Consider the following 16,737-nt stretch of genomic DNA (forward strand, 5'->3'; position numbering starts at 1 on the left):
CCCAGCTCTCTTCAGGTCATTGACTAGGTCCTGCTGTGTAGTTCTGGGCTGATCCCTCACCTTCCTCATGATCATTGATGCCCCACGAGGTGAGATCTTGCATGGAGCCCCAGACCGAGGTTGATTGACCGTCATCTTGAACTTCTTCCATTTTCTAATAATTGCGCCAACAGTTGTTGCCATCTCACCAAGCTGCTTGCCTATTGTCCTGTACCCCACCCCAGCCTTGTGCAGGTCTACAATTTTATCCCTGATGTCCTTACACAGCTCTCTGGTCTTGGCCATTGTGGAGAGGTTGGAGTCTGTTTGATTGAGTGTGTGGACTGGTGTCCTTTATACAGAAAATGAGTTAAAACAGGAGCAGTTAATACAGGTAATGAGTGGAAAACAAGAGGGCTTCTTAAAGAAAAACTAACAGGTCTGTGAGAGCTTGAATTCTTACTGGTTGTTAAAAATCACAGACATGCTTTATAAGTAGAAAAACCTGCGAAATCGGCAGTGTATCAAATACTTGTTCTCCCCACTGTAATTACAAGCATTTCATAAGTGTCAAAGGCTTTTATTGACAATTACATGAAGTTGATGCAGAGTCAATATTTGCAGTGTTGACCCTTCTTTTTCAAGACCTCTGCAATCTGCCCTGGCATTCTGTCAATTAACTTCTGGGCCACATCCTGACTGATCCTGGCTATGGCCCCAAAATATCCATGTTTTGTTCCCCAAACCACTTAGTTATCACTTTTGCCTAATGGCAAGGTGCTCCATCATGCTGGAAAAGGCATTGTTCATCACCAAACTGTTCCTGATTGGTTGGGAGAAGTTGCTCTCGGAGGATGTGTTTGTACCATTCTTTATTCATGGCTGTGTTCTTAGGTAAAATTGTGAGTCAGCCCACTCCCTTGGCTGAGAAGCAACCCCACACATGAATGGTCTCAGGATGCTTTACTGTTGGCATGACACAGGACTGATGGTAGCGCTCACCTTGTCTTCTCCGGACAAGCTTTTTTCCAGATGCCCCAAACAATCGGAAAGATTATTCATCAGAGAAAATTACTTTAACCCAGTCCTCAGCTGTCCAATCCCTGTACCTTTTGCAAGGGGGGGGGGGACCCAGACAGGAAGACTACGTCAGTGACTCAACCCACTCAAGTGACGCACCCCTCAGGGACGGCATGGAAGAGCACCAGTAAGCCAGTGACTCGGCCCCTGTAATAGGGTTAGAGGCAGAGAATCCCAGTGGAGAGAGGGGAACCGGCTAGGCAGAGACAGCAAGAGCGGTTCGTTGCTCCAGTGCCTTTCCGTTCACTTTCACACGCCTGGTCCAGACTACACTCAATCACATGACCTGAGTCTTCAATAAAGACAAAGGTTGAGACCGGGTCTGCATCTCTCACATGGGTAGGCAGACCATACCATGAAAATTGAGCTCTATAGGAGAAAGCCACGCCTCCAGCTGTTTGCTAAGGAATTCTAGGGACAATTAGGAGGCCTGCATCTCGTGACCGTAGCGTAATACTGTCCCGATAACCTTGTCCTGCCAAAGCCATACAAATAAATATTCAGAGAATCTCTCCCATCCCTAAATTAAAGTCCCCACACAAAGTAGCTATCTGGATGCGTGTAGAAAATACAATTAATGCACACAGTAGAAACAGAAACTGGTTAAGTTACAGAGTAGGCTACGAAGTGCATCTTTGAATGACACAAGGCATTTATTCAAAGACCAGGATCAAATTTGTTTTATCAAATTTGTTTTTTGATAATGATATATTCTGAATCAGGGGAGGATGGACAAAAAACATGTATTTTTGTCCATCCTCCCCTGATTCAGAATATATCATTTTCATGGCATGCTTTGTGTAAGAGCTATTGTAGAGAGAACCGAATATCCAATATACAGTTGAAGTCGGAAGTTTACATCTTAGCAAAATACATTTAAACTCCGTTTTTCACAATTCATGACATTTAATCCCAGTAAAAAAGAAACAAGCATCTTTCTGGTAAGAAGAGGGGCGGGGGGCTATGCCTTATGATTAACGAAACGTGGTGTGATCATAACACACAGGAACTCAAGTCCTTCTGTTCACCTGACTTAGAATTCCCCACAATCAAATGTCGACAGCCGCGTATATTGTCCCCCCCCCAAGCAAACACATCGATGGCCCTGAACTAACTTTATTTGACTCTATGTAAACTGGAAACAACATTCATTGTAGCTGGGGATTTTAACAAGGCTCATCTGAAAACAAGACTCCCTAAATTCTATCAGCATATCGATTGTGCTATCAGGGCTGGTAAAACCCTGGATCATTGTTATTCTAACTTCCCCGACACATATAAGGCCCTCCCCCGCCCTCCTTTCAGAAAAGCTGACCACGACTACATTTAGCTGCTTCCAGCCTATAGACAGAAACTAAAACAGGAAGCTCTCAGGTCTGTTCAACGCTGGTTCGACCAATCTGATTCCACGCTTCAAGATTGCTTCGATCACGAGGATTGGGATATGTTCCGCATTGCGTCAAACAACAACATTGAAGAATACGCTGCTTCGGTGAGTGAGTTCATTAACAAGTGCATTGGCGACGTCATACCCACTGCAACTATTAAAACATTCCCCAACCAGAAACCGTGGATTGATGGCAGCTTTCGGGCGAAACTGAAAGCGCGAACCACTGCTTTTAACCAGGGCAAGGTGACCGGAAACATGACCGAATACAGTGTAGCTATTCCCTCAGCAAGACAAACAAGCTAAGCGTCAGTATAGAGACAAAGTAGAGTCACAATTCAACGGCTCAGACACAAGAGGTATGTGGCAGGGTCTACAGTTAATCACGGATTACAAAAAGAAAACCAGCCCCGTCGTGGACCAGGATGTCTTGCTCCCAGACAGACAAAACAACTTCTTTGCTCACTTTGAGGACAATACAGTGCCACTGACATGGCCCGCGACCAAAACCTGCGGACTCTCCTTCACTGCAGCCGACGTAAGTAAAACATTTAAACCTGTTAACCCTCGCAAGGCTGCAGGCCCAGACGGCATCCCCAGCCGCGTCCTCAGAGAATGCGCAGACCAGCTGGTTGGTGTGTTTACGGACATATCCAATCAATCCTTATCCCAGTCTGTTGTTCCCACATGCTTCAAGAGGGCCACCATTGTTCCTGTTCCCAAGAAAGCTAAGATAACTAAGCTAAACGACTTCCGCCCCCGTCAACATGAAGTGCTTTGAGAGACTAGTCAAGGACCATATCACCTCCACCCTACCTGACACCCTGACACTCCAATTTGCTTACTGCCCCAATAGGTCCACAGATGACGCAATCGCAACCACACTGCAAACTGCCCTAACCCATCTAGACAAGAGGAATACCTATGTGAGAATGCTGTTCATCGACTACAGCTCCACATTTAAAACAATAGTACCCTCCAGACCCTGGGTCTCGGCCCCGTCCTGTGCAACTGGGTACTGGACTTCCTGACAGGCCACATCCAGGTGGTGAGGGTAGGTAACAACATCTCCACCCCGCTGATCCTCAACACTGGTGCCCCACAGCAGCACCTCTTCAACCTCAGGAGGCTGTATACATTTGTCTTGTCACCAAAAGCACTCACAAACTTTTACAGATGCACAATCGAGAGCATCCTGTCGGGCTGTATCACCGCCTGGTACGGCAACTGCTCAGCCCACAACTGTAAGGCTCTCCAGAGGGTAGTGAGGTCTGCACAACGCATCACCGGGGGCAAACTACCTGCCCTCCAGGACACCACCCGATGTCACAGGAAGGCCATAAAGATCATCAAGGACAACAACCACCCGAGCCACTGCCTGTTCACCCCGCTTACCATCCAGAAGGCGAGGTCAGTACAGGTGCATCAAAGCAGGGACCGAGAGACTGAAAAACAGCTCCTATCTCAAGGCCATCAGACTGTTAAACAGCCAACACTAACATTGAGTGGCTGCTGCCAACACACTGACTCAACTCCAGCCACTTTAATAATGGGAATTGATGGAAAATATATCACTAGCCACTTTAAACAATGCTACTTAATATAATGTTTACATACCCTACATTACTCATCTATGTATATACTGTACTCTATATCATCTACTGCATCTTTATGTAATACATGTATCACTAGCCACTTTAAACTATGCCACTTTGTTTACATACCATACATTACTCATCTCATATGTATATACTGTACTCTATACCATCTACTGCATCTTGCCTATGCCGCTCTGTACCATCAATCATTCAAATATATTCATGTACATATTCTTTATCCCTTTACACTTGTGTGTATAAGGTAGTAGTTTTGGAATTGTTAGGTTAGATTACTCGTTGGTTATTACTGCTTTGTCGGAACTAGAAGCACAAGCATTTCACTAAACTCGTATTAACATCTGCTAACCATGTGTATGTGACAAATACATTTGATTTGAAGTAAGGTGAGAGGAGCCAGAGCTGGATGATCCACCAGTGGATATTAAAGTTGGAATGTTTAACTGACATCACCTGCCACCTGAACACGGTGAATCTCCAGCTCATAGGGAAAGCTACAACTCTGGGAAAAATGCTATGTGGTCACAGCACTTCAAACTAAAATCACCACACGGTTCATACCTGACAGTTTGTTCATTTCCCAATACTAAGAGCAGTCACCACATCCAAACCAGACATACTGCAACATTTTAGCTATGATGCATTTGTGTGTGTGTTTGAGTCAAGATTCAAGGACATTTTAACTTAATTGAGAATCCCTATCCTGTGCCATCTCTGACCCCCTAACTGTGCTGGAATAGAGAGTGAGATCGTGAAGCATTTTGCTACACTCGCATTAACATCTGCTAACCATGTGTACGTAACCAATAACATTTGATTTTGATTTGGAGCTGCAGGCAAATTACACATTGCAAGGTCCATAGGCGCATAGACACAGCTTGGCTAAATTGTAACTGTAAAGCACATAGTGGGCTCAACCAGGACTTACTTTTGTAAATGAATTAAGACATTTTAAGAATGTGAATTGGGAAAATAGATGGCAAATGCAGAACGGTGATAAATGCCTTTAAGCAGCTTGGGGAGGATCATTTTTTCAGATTTAATCATGTAATATTAGGCCTGACTATTTCTCACAATATTCTTGGGTGCTAGTCATTGACAGCCTGTGAGCTACAGAACATGCAGTTTGCTGCTATGGTGTAACCTTAAGGCTTCGCTGTAGCCCACCTATCAGGAAAAAAAATGATGAAATGATGAATTCGCTCGTGGTGAACGCAGCTCAAATTATATGAAACTAACACCATTGGACAACATTACAAATGTAACAGCACAACACAATGGATATAGAGAGATTGAATGATCGGCTATGAAAAGCCAACTGACATTTACTCCTGAGGTTGCACCCTCGACAACTACTGTGATGATTATTATTTGACCCTGCGGGTCATCTATGAACATCTTGGCCATGTTCTGTTATAATCTCCACCCGGTACAGCCAAAAGGGCCACCCCTCATTGCCGGGTTCCTCTCTAGGTTTCTTCCTAGGTTCTGGCCTTTCTAGGGAGTTTTTCCTAGCCACTGTGCTTCTACACCTGCATTGCTTGCTGTTTGGGGTTTTAGGCTGGGTTTCTGTACAGCACTTTGTGACAGCTGATGTAAGAAGGGCTTTATGAATACATTTGATTTGATATACAATTTTATTTTGTAGGCGCCTTTTCATTTTAAACACCAGTGATGCATATAGCGCTTTCTAACGTCACTGAACCAAAACAGTGGAATGAGGGAGCAAAGGAAAACTTTTATGTTTTTGATCGCTTATCTTAAGGCGACAGGGCAGGGGACAACCAAGGCAGCAACGAGACACCAAAGTACGGCTGGGCATTTACAAGCAATGGTGCTTTTGAAAACTTTTGGGGACACCCGAGTGGATCTACAGCTCAACGAACAAGCGCGCAGGGCAACGAAGCTGCACAATGAAAAGGTATTGTACTCTTCCCCTGCAATTCTCTGAATAAAAATGTCAATTTCAAGGTGACGCAGCGCCTGGTTTTATACTGCTTTTCTGTCTAAATGTATAGTGTCTAGAGCCACGGCATCATAATGATGGTAATAAGAGGTGGATTCATTCGGGTGGGACTGTGTAGGACTTCACTGAAGGCACAGGCCCCAGAACCACGGCACGATACTGAGATATACTATAGCTTGAGTGGAATCTACTTGCTAAAGTTCGCCAGCTAATTACTGGTTAGCCAACAACAATCTGTAAAACGAAAAGCAATCAGCTCTAGCAAACACCATAAAACAAGTCCACTAATTGAAGGCAGGATCCAATATTTAGGGTATTAATCCCAAAGGGAGACACTCAGCACATGGGGAATTTGAATATGAAGACACAAAGGAGAGAATCTGCATACAATGCATAACCAGTCCCAAATAATAGAATGTAAACTGACATGAATACTAAATCAGCTAAACTCAGGTTAGCATGTCAGAATCAGCTTTATTCGACAAATACATGTACAGGAATTTGACTCTGAAATGGTGCTGGCAGACCAAATATAGATGCAGATCCAGTGTTCATACAATGAACATTAAGCTAAAAACGTTAAACTACGCTATAAGCTACACTAAATAAATGATGCATGTAAGAGGTGCGAAGAACAATGTGCAGTTCTGGGATGATAGTGCAAGGTACATAGTCTGTGGATGAGCGGATGATCCGTGGACCAGGTGGCCAGTTGGTGAGGGCCACGGCGCTGGGGAAGAAACTGTTCAGGTGGCGGGAGGTTTTGGTCGTGATTGACCTTAACCATTTGCCAGAGGGGAGTCTTTGGAAGAGGGGATGGAAAGGGGTCGGCAATGATCTTTCCTGCACGCTTCCTTGCCCTGCAGGACCTCGATGCAGGGCAGGCGGCAGCCAAGGACCATCTCAGAAGACCAGACGCTCCGTTGCAGTGATCGAGGAAGTGAGGATGGATTTGACAGTCGTTTAGAACTGAATCAGTACACGCAACATTCAAAAGGAGGACTGAGGGCAAAACACATTCACTGAGGAAAACATTTGTTTTATAGTTATTGTCTGACTGGGAACTACCATTGTGTATCAATTGCAGAATACCAATCTCAATTTGGCATTGGAAGTTTTATTGAAGTCATTCATACAGGAGTCAAATCACATCGGAAGTCTCATCAGATCAGATGTTATCAGCAAGCCAGATCAATCTGTTGAAAGAGCACAAGCAGAACAAAGATATAAGTGCAAACAGATACAATTCAGCTCTGCTCAACTCCTTGCATCCTTCTCAAAACCCATTGGAGGTCTGAGGCGAGGAGACGGGTCGTCTCCTCCAATGGTGATTCGATAGCTCTGGGAGTGGTTACATTTCTCCAGCCCCATCCCTCAGCTTTTCACAAAAATGGCAGCGGGGAGTTCGCTGTGTTATTGTTTCAACTGCTAATTGACACTTTAAGAAACACAAATGAGCATACATGTATGTTTAAGCATTCACAACTGTTGGGAGTGCGGTGCCATACCTTTAGTGCCCAGGTGCAGCAGAGCTGACACACTAAAGATGGGAGTTGTGGCAGATGTCTTGATCACTCTCTGGCTGTTCTCCAGATAACAGTAGGGCTGGAAACTGTCCCAAGCATTGTTTGTAGCAACATCACCTCCCTCAGAACCAGTGAAGATCTCCAGGTTCTTACAATGGGGCATCAGCATAATCTATAAAGAGAACAGAACAATACAGGAGATATTATAGATTTAGTAGGAGTGGAAGTCCAAACTTAAAAAGTCATTGTACAATCCATAGACATGGGTAAAAAGGCAACCTAAAGTAGGAAACTGGAGTTTGAAGAATGTGGAGGGACACATACAGTGCATTCGGAAAGTATTCAGACCTCTTGACTTTTTCCCAAATTGTTACGTTACAGCCTTATTCTAAAATGTATTAAATGTTTACTGACAAAGTGAAAACAGGTTAAGAAATTTTAGCAAATGTTCTATAAATAAACAGAAATACCTTATTTACATAAGTGTTCAAACCCTTTGCTAAGAGACTCGAAATTGAGCTCAGATTCATCCGATTTCCATTGATCATCATTGAGATGTTTCTACGACTTGGAGTCCACCTGTGGTAAATTAAATTGATTGGACATTTTTTTGAAAGACACACACCTGTCTATATAAGGTCCCACAGTTGACAGTGCATGTCATAGCAAAGACCAAGCGATGAGGTCAAAGAAATTGTCCATAGAGCTTCGAGACAGGATTGTGTCGAGGCACAGAAGGGTACCAAAATATTTCTGGAGCATTGAAGGTCTCAAGAACACAGTGGCTTCAAAAATTCTTAAAATGGAAGAGGTTTAGAACTTCCAAAACTCTTCCTACGGCCAAACTGAGCAATCGGGGGGTGACCAAGAACCCGATGGTCACTTTGACAGAGTTCAAGTTCCTCTGGAGATGGGAGAACCTTCCAGAAGGACAACAATCTCTGCAAAACTCCACATACACAGTAAACTTAGTGTCTATATACTTCTGACCCACTGGAATTGTGATACAGTGAATTATAAGTGAAATAATCTGCAAACAATTGTTGGAAAAATGACTTGTGTCATGCACAGAGTAGATGTCCTAACCAACTAGCCAAAAATATAGTTTTGTTAACAAGAAATGTGTGGAGTGGTTGAAAAACTAGTTTGACTCCAACCTACGTGTATTAAACTTCCGACTTCAACTGAATGTATGTATGTGTTCTCCCCACACACAGTGGGGAGAACAAGTATTTGATACACTGCCGATTTTGCAGGTTTTCCCTACTCAAAGCATGTAGAGGTCTGTCATTTCTATCATAGGTACACTTCAACTGTGAGAGATGGAATCTAAAACAAAAATCCAGAAAATCACGTATGATTTTTAAGTAATTAATTTGCATTTTATTGCATGACATAAGTATTTGATCACCTACCAACCAGTAAGAATTCCAGCTCTCACAGATGTTAGTTTTTCTTTAAGAAGCCCTCCTATTCTCCACTCATTACCTGTATTAACTGCACCTGTTTGAACTCATTACCTGTATAAAAAACACCTGTCCACACACTCAAACAGACTCCAACCTCTCCACAATGGCCAAGACCAGAGAGCTGTGGAAGGACATCAGGGATAAAATTGTAGACCTGCACAAGGCTGGGATGGGCTACAGGACAATAGGCAAGCAGCTTGGTGAGAAGGCAACAACTTTTGGCGGAATTATTAGAAAATGGAAGAAGTTCAAGATGACAGTCAATCACCCTCGGTCTGGGGCTCCATGCAAGATTTCACCTCGTGGGGCATCAATGATCATGAGGAAGGTGAGGGATCAGCCCAGAACTACACGACAGGACCTGGTCAATGATCTGAAGAGAGCTGGGACCACAGTCTCAAAGAAAACCATTAGTAACACACTATGCCATTATGGATTAAAATGCTGCAGCGCACGCAAGGTCCCCCTGCTCAAGCCAGTGCATGTCCAGGCCCGTCTGAAGTTTGCCAATGACCATCTGGATGATCCAGAGGAGGAATGGGAGAAGGTCATGTGGTCTGATGAGACAAAAATAGAGCTTTTTGGTCTAAACTCCACTCGCTGTGTTTGGAGGAAGAAGAAGGATGAGTACAACCCCAAGGACACCATCCCAACCGTGAAGCATGGAGGTGGAAACATAATTCTTTGGGGATGCTTTTCTGCAAAGGGGACAGGACGACTGCACCGTATTGAGGGGAGAATTGATGGGGCCATGTATCGCGAGATCTTGGCCAACAACCTCCTTCCCTCAGTAAGAGCATTGACGATAGGTCGTGGCTGGGTCTTCCAGCATGACAACGACCCGAAACACACAGCCAGGGCAACTAAGGAGTGGCTCAGTAAGAAGCATCTCAAGGTCCTGGAGTGACCTAGCCAGTCTCCAGACCTGAACCAAATAGAAAATATTTGGAGGGAGCTGAAAGTCTGTATTGCCCAGCGACAGCCCCGAAACCTGAAGGATCTGGAGAACGTCTGTATGGAGGAGTGGGCCAAAGTCCCTTCTGCAGTGTGTGCAAACCTGGTCAAGAACTACAGGAAACATGATCTCTGTAATTACAAACAAAGGTTTCTGTACCAAATATTCAGTTCTGCTTTTCTGATGTATCAAATACTTATGTCATGCAATAAAATGCAAATTAATTACTTCAAATCATACAATGTGATTTTCTGGATTTTTGTTTTAGATTCCATCTCTCACAGTTGAAGTGTACATATGATAAAAATTACAGACCTCTACATTGTAAGTAGGAAAATCTGCAAAATCGGCAGTGTATCAAATACTTGTTCTCCCCACTGTATATATATATTCATTCAGAGCCATATCCCTGTAATGCTTAGAGAAGATCTAATGTCAAGTGTTATTGAAGTGTTGTGGTTGCAGGTTCTTGGGGACCTGAATATTGACTAGTTTTCATCAAGCTGTCCGCTCAAGAGGAAGCTTCCTACTGTAACCAGTGCCTGTAATCTGGTTCAGGTTATTAATCAATCTACCAGGGTGTTTTACAAACACTACAGGAACAAGATCAACCACATTATCAATCATATTTTTACTAATGCTGTTCTGAAGCTATATCCATACACATTGGATGCAGTGATCACAATATAGTGGCTTTATCCAGGAAAGCTAAAGGACCAACAACTGGGTGTAAAAAAGTATATAAGAGATCATTCAAAAGATTTTGCTGTGACTTATTGGAACATGCACCTGTTAAGGCTCCGTGGATTGATGAGGAATTTAAAAATTGTATGGGTGAAAGAGATGGGGCAAAAGGAGTGGCTAATAAGTCTGGCTGTACATCTGACTGGCTTACTTACTGCAAATTGAGAAATTATGTGATTAAACTCAACAAAAAGAATAAACTTTTATGAAACCAAGATCAATGATATAAGGAATGATGGAAAAAAAACTTGAGTACTTTAACTTCTTCGGGAGACTGGTTTTTGTTCGGAATTTCAGATGACTTACGTGCCCAAAGTAAACTGCCTGTTCGTTATTTATCTTCCCTATTGAACATACTATTCTCCGTCGTAAATATTATTGTTTATTTAGATATCAGAATACCTGAGGATTAATTAGAAACATCATTTGACTTGTTTGGAATAACTTTACCGATAACTTTTTGGATTTGTTTGTATGCATGTTGAACGAGTGGATTATTAAATCAAGCTCGCCAACTAAACAGACATTTTTGGGATATAAAGAAGGACTTTATTGAACACAAAGGCCATTCATTGTGTAGCTGGGACCCTTGGAATTGCAAACAGAGGAAGATCTTCAAAAGTGATTTATTTTAATCTCTATTTGGCATTTTTTGACACCTGTGCTGGTTTGGAAAAGTATTTTGGCGTGGGGCGCGGTCCTCAATCTGAATTGGATTAACAAGTTAAGCTTTTAAATGATGTATGACACTTGTATTTTCATGAATGTTTAATATTACGTTTTCTGTATTTCGCACTCTGCAATTTCACCGGATGTTGTCGTGGTGGAATCCTAGCGGGACACTGATCTAAAAGAGGTTAAATGAAATTATGGGCAGAAAGACAAATTCAACTCCATCTTTCATCGAATCAGATGTCTTATCACAAAACCATTTGATGATGTCGCCAATTATTTTAACGATAATTCCATTGGCAAAGTTGGCAAACTTAGGCAGGAAATGCCCATGACAAACAGTGAGCATTTATATTCAAGCATAAAAATAAAATAATTATGAAATAAAAACAGTGCAAGTTTGAATTTTGTTTAGTTAGTGTGGGAGAGGTGGGAAAATGATTGTTAACGATCAATAATGACAAACCTCCCTGGCATTGACAACTTAGATGGACAGCTACTGAGGATGGTAGCTGACTCTATAGCCACTCCTGTCATATATTTTATCTGAGCACAGAGGAAAGTCTGTGTCCTCAGGCATGGAGGGAAGCCAAAGTATTCCCGTGGTAAAGCGGCCTTTACTGGGTCTAACAGCAGACTTATAAAGCTTGCTGCCAGCTCTTAGCAAACTTTTGGAAATATGGTGTTTGACCAAATACAATGCTATTTCTCTGTAAACAAATTAACAACACATTTTCAGCATGCTTATAGAGAAGGGCACTCAACATTTACTGCACTGACAAATGACTTGGTTGAAAGAAATTGATAATAAGAAGATCGTGGGAGCTATACTGTTAGATTTCAGTGCAGCCTTTGATATTATTGACCATAACCTGTTGTTGAAAACACTTAATTGCTATGGCTTTTCAACCTCAGCTCTGAATCCACGATATGGCAATCTAATAGAACTCTAAGTATTTTCTTTAATGGACGTGTCTCTAATGTAAAACATGCAAAGTGTGGTGTACTGCAGGGCAGCTCTCTAGGCCCTCTACTCGTTTCTATTTTTACCAATGACCTGCCACCGTCGTTAAACAAAGAATGTGTCCTGATGATTCAACCATATACGCATCAGCAACAACAGCTAATGAGGTCACTGAAACCCTTAAATAGTTGCAGTTTGTTGTGGAGTGAGTGGCCAGTAATAAACTGGTCCTGAACATCTCTAAAACTAAGAGCATTGTATTTGGTACAAATCATTGCTTTAGTGCTTGGATCTTGATTATTGTCCAGTCATGTGGTCCAGTGCTACAAAGAAAGACCTAATAAAGCTGCAGCTGGCCCAGAACAGAGGCTGATATAAATACTATGCATGCGAGTCTCTCTTGGCTAAGAGTTGAGGAGAGACTGACTGCATCACTTATTTTTATAAGAAACATTCATGTGTTGAAAATCCCAAATTGTTTGCATAGTCAACTTACACACAGCTCTGACCCACACTTATCCCACCAGGGATCTTTTTTTAGTCCCCAAATCCAGACAAATTCAAGAAAACAAAGTATTATATAGAGCCATTATTGCATGGAACTTCCATCTCATATTGCTCAAATAAACAGCAAACCTGGTTTCAAATAACAGAAGGCAACACCTCACAACGCCTCTCCCCTACTTGACCGAGATAGTCTACATATCAACACATACACAACTATGTGTGCCTTTTAAAAATTGTATGTAGTTCTGTCCTTGTCCAATAATGTTCTGTATTGTTTCATGTTTTGTGTGAACCCAAGGAAGAGTAGCTGCTGCTTTTACAACAGCTAATGGGGTTCCTAATAAAATACCAATACTTGGGAGTAGTCCCCAGAGTGCTGTGTATAGAGGAAAGCCAATGTAACCTACTTGGAACAGAATGGATTCCTGTATCTCCTGTCTGTCAGCTGAGCAGAGACAAACTTCAACACCACATATTAGTGACAATGGACCTGCATGGAAAGAGGGATGGAGAGAGAAATGATTTGAGGTCATTCTCATTTACTGCACAAAAACTGACAAGGGTAAAAGTAATCAAATCTCAAATTATGCGGCTAGCGGTTATAAATATTCCCTATTATTCCCTACTCACGCCGATTCCAGGTTGCATCGAGTTTATACTGGATGCGCATGGCACTAGCACTCAGCGCAAGCAGCAACGAAAACATGACAGACATTGGATGAATATAAAATAACTTAGTCTATGTGATAAAAATCTATATATATATATATACACTTTCGGCCTCTGTAATAATTAACTGAATAATTCAGTGGGTGTTTTGTGGAAAAAGGTGATGAAGGAAATTTCAAATCTGGCCGCCAATGGAAATGATTCTTTCTGGGCCAGGCATCAGCTAAACTGAACTGCAGTACCAAAGCAAAACTGTATACCTTTATTTATTCAAGTTAGTCTCATTGAGATAAAATCTCATGAGACCTGGTCCGACCTTGACACCAGCAGGGGGAAACAATGTTTGAGACAAATATCAGACATACTGTAACAACTTAGACACACCATGAAATGGTGAATTCTTTTATTTTATTACATACATTTCAATTAAAGAAACATACGTGTCATAGCTTTTTTTTTTTTTATCTATGTACCACCGCATCAAGTTGTAATGATAATCACATTTCTCAGTAACACGTGAGTCAACCAAACTTATAAACTCAAAGGAAACAAGATCCTGGGGCCCCTTGCTCCCCCCTCTCCTGCCACTCAGTCATGCTGGTCTTCCAAGTCCTCCTCCTCTATTAAACCCTTCCTCAACATATCTACATTGCTCTTAGTTAAACCAGAGACTATAGAAAACAATACTACCTTTGGTTAAACCACAGGGTTAAATGCTAGCTGACTAACATTAGCTAGTTCGCTTTCTAGCTAACTGACATTAACCTAGCTTGGCTTATCAATAGCCTGCTTTAATAACAAAAGACAAAATAACTACATTCAAATTTGAAATCATAGTTGATTAACTAGCTGGTCGGTTTCTCTAGTGAAAAATGAATCAAACTTACATCATCAGCCAACGTTCACCATCCCCTTCCATCTTCTGTGGTCAAAAAAGCGGTAAGAGATCACTCAAGCCACGACTGGCCCAAAAACCTGACCATTTGTGTTTCAGTAGACTGCTACAGGCTATATTCACTGGCAAGAACTATCCTGGTATAAAAAGATAGTAAGCAGTTGAGAGCAAAATGGATTTTGGAGAGCAAACAGGAAAATTGGTGAGAGGAGATCTGTGGTGATGTCTTGAAGTATTTCTTCAAGGGAACAAAAGCCTCTGGGCCTCCAAATAATTTACTGCATATGGCAATGTGGTTCTGCGCACTTAAAGTCACACTTGCAAGCGCTCAAGTTAAATTTGTGCACACCACGCTGGCCTGCACTCGTGTGAACCCGTCCTCTGCTCGACGACATTTCTTCTCTTTTGACTCGTGCAATTAAGTTTCATATTGTCCGCGCCCGTTCGACTTTAGAATTGGCTATGACTCCATACATTTACTCAAGTTTTTCCTTTTTTTGGCAGCTACCTGTATATCTATTGTTTTTGTCAAAATTGGTCAGGCTCCGTAAATTTGGTTTGGAGTCAGGGCTGAGACTGGACCACTCATGAACACAACACTGTCCCTGCCAGTGACAAGCATCCCCATAACATGATGCTGCCACCACAATACATCAAAAATACAAAAGGGTGTCACTTTTGTATTGGATTTTACCTTGCATGAGACTGTGATACCTCTGGCTCACAGATTAATGCCATACATTTGTTTGTAAAACTTCCACAAAGAATGTTTAATAAAATTATAGTTTTTACTTTACTGTTTGTCCGTGCGGTTGGTCCTTTTGACGGTTTGAATGAGACAATATATCCACAGGAAAGTATCAGTAAATAACCTTATCAAAGCACTGGTAGCAAGTAAGTAAGTAAGTCAGCAAGTATGCATGTGTGGCATGCATGTACTTTCATCTTCTGCACACTTTGAAAAGTTGATCTATAATCTTCTGTGGATCACAGGAGTTGGTGGCACATTATATACCTTGCATTTGAGGGTTAGTTTAAGAGTTGGGGAAAACATGTCAGAGGCTGTTGAAGATTTTGCGCAAGGGCCCACCCTAGACTATAAGTCCAGCAGCGCAGTTGATACTGTACTGTGGATTGCCATCGTCTCATGTCAGACAGTGTCACTCCTCCATAGCTCTCGTTTCTCAATCAGTTGAGGCGGAATCGACGCGCTGATGTAAGACCATGGTGGATTGCATTTTGTTTTTTACATTACTATTGTGACGCATAATTTGCCATGGTAATATGGAATGTCCAGTCAAATTAACATTTGGGGCCTTCCAACACTTACATCAAATGCTTTATAACAGCATCATATCCCGTAGTAACAGTGCCATTCCAAACACAAAAAAACTAACTGATAATCATAAGAGTAATCTTAGACAGTTAAAAGCCCTTTGCCCAGTGAGCTTTGCAGCCCAAATGACACTCATCTAACCACTAGCAAGGGCCCCAATGTCTCCTCCTGACAACTCTCCTCTTTCAGCTCACGATCCAAATGACTATGTCTCCTAGGGACTGGGCGAGAAGTGAATCATGTTCATCTGGGAGTGATGATTGTTATACTTGAGTAGCTAGACCAGCACTTTAATAGGCTTTGCCTTGTCAACAAAAATAAAATACAGCGGGATATAAAGTAGCCTAATGGATGCAAGAGGATGACGCGCTTCTTTTGAGCATAAAATGAACAATCGGCCCAAAATTGTAGGAGTAGACCCTCCCGTAGCTTAGAATGCTGAATGTTTTTCAACTTTGCCTATCCAAGACAGTGTAAATTTGGTCCAATTGCACTTCCTAAGGCTTCCACGAGATGTCAAGTCTTTAGAATCTTGTTTCAGGTTTCTACTGTGAAGGAGAGAATAAGAGCTGATTGAGTAAGAGGTCTGCCAGAAGCCCATGAGCTGATCACGTGCACTCCCTTGAGAGGTAGCTGCGTTCCATTGCATTTCTAAAGACAGGAATTCCCCGGTTGAAACATTGAAGATATGTTAAAAACATCCTAAAGATTGATTCTATACATCGTTTGACATGTTTCTACGAACTGTAATGAAATTTTTGGACTTTGTCTGTCCTGCACATCGTGAATTTGGTTTGTGAACTAAAGGCGCGAACAAAAAGGAGGTATTTGGACATAAAGTCATTTATCGAACAAAACAAACATTTATTCTGGAACTGGAATTCCTGGGAGTGCATTCTGATGAAGATCAAAGGTAAGTGAATATTTATAATGAATGCTATTTCTGATTCTGTTGACTCCACAACATGGCGG

This window comes from Oncorhynchus keta, chromosome 37 (genome assembly GCF_023373465.1).
Source record: "Oncorhynchus keta strain PuntledgeMale-10-30-2019 chromosome 37, Oket_V2, whole genome shotgun sequence".
NCBI lineage: Eukaryota > Metazoa > Chordata > Actinopteri > Salmoniformes > Salmonidae > Oncorhynchus > Oncorhynchus keta.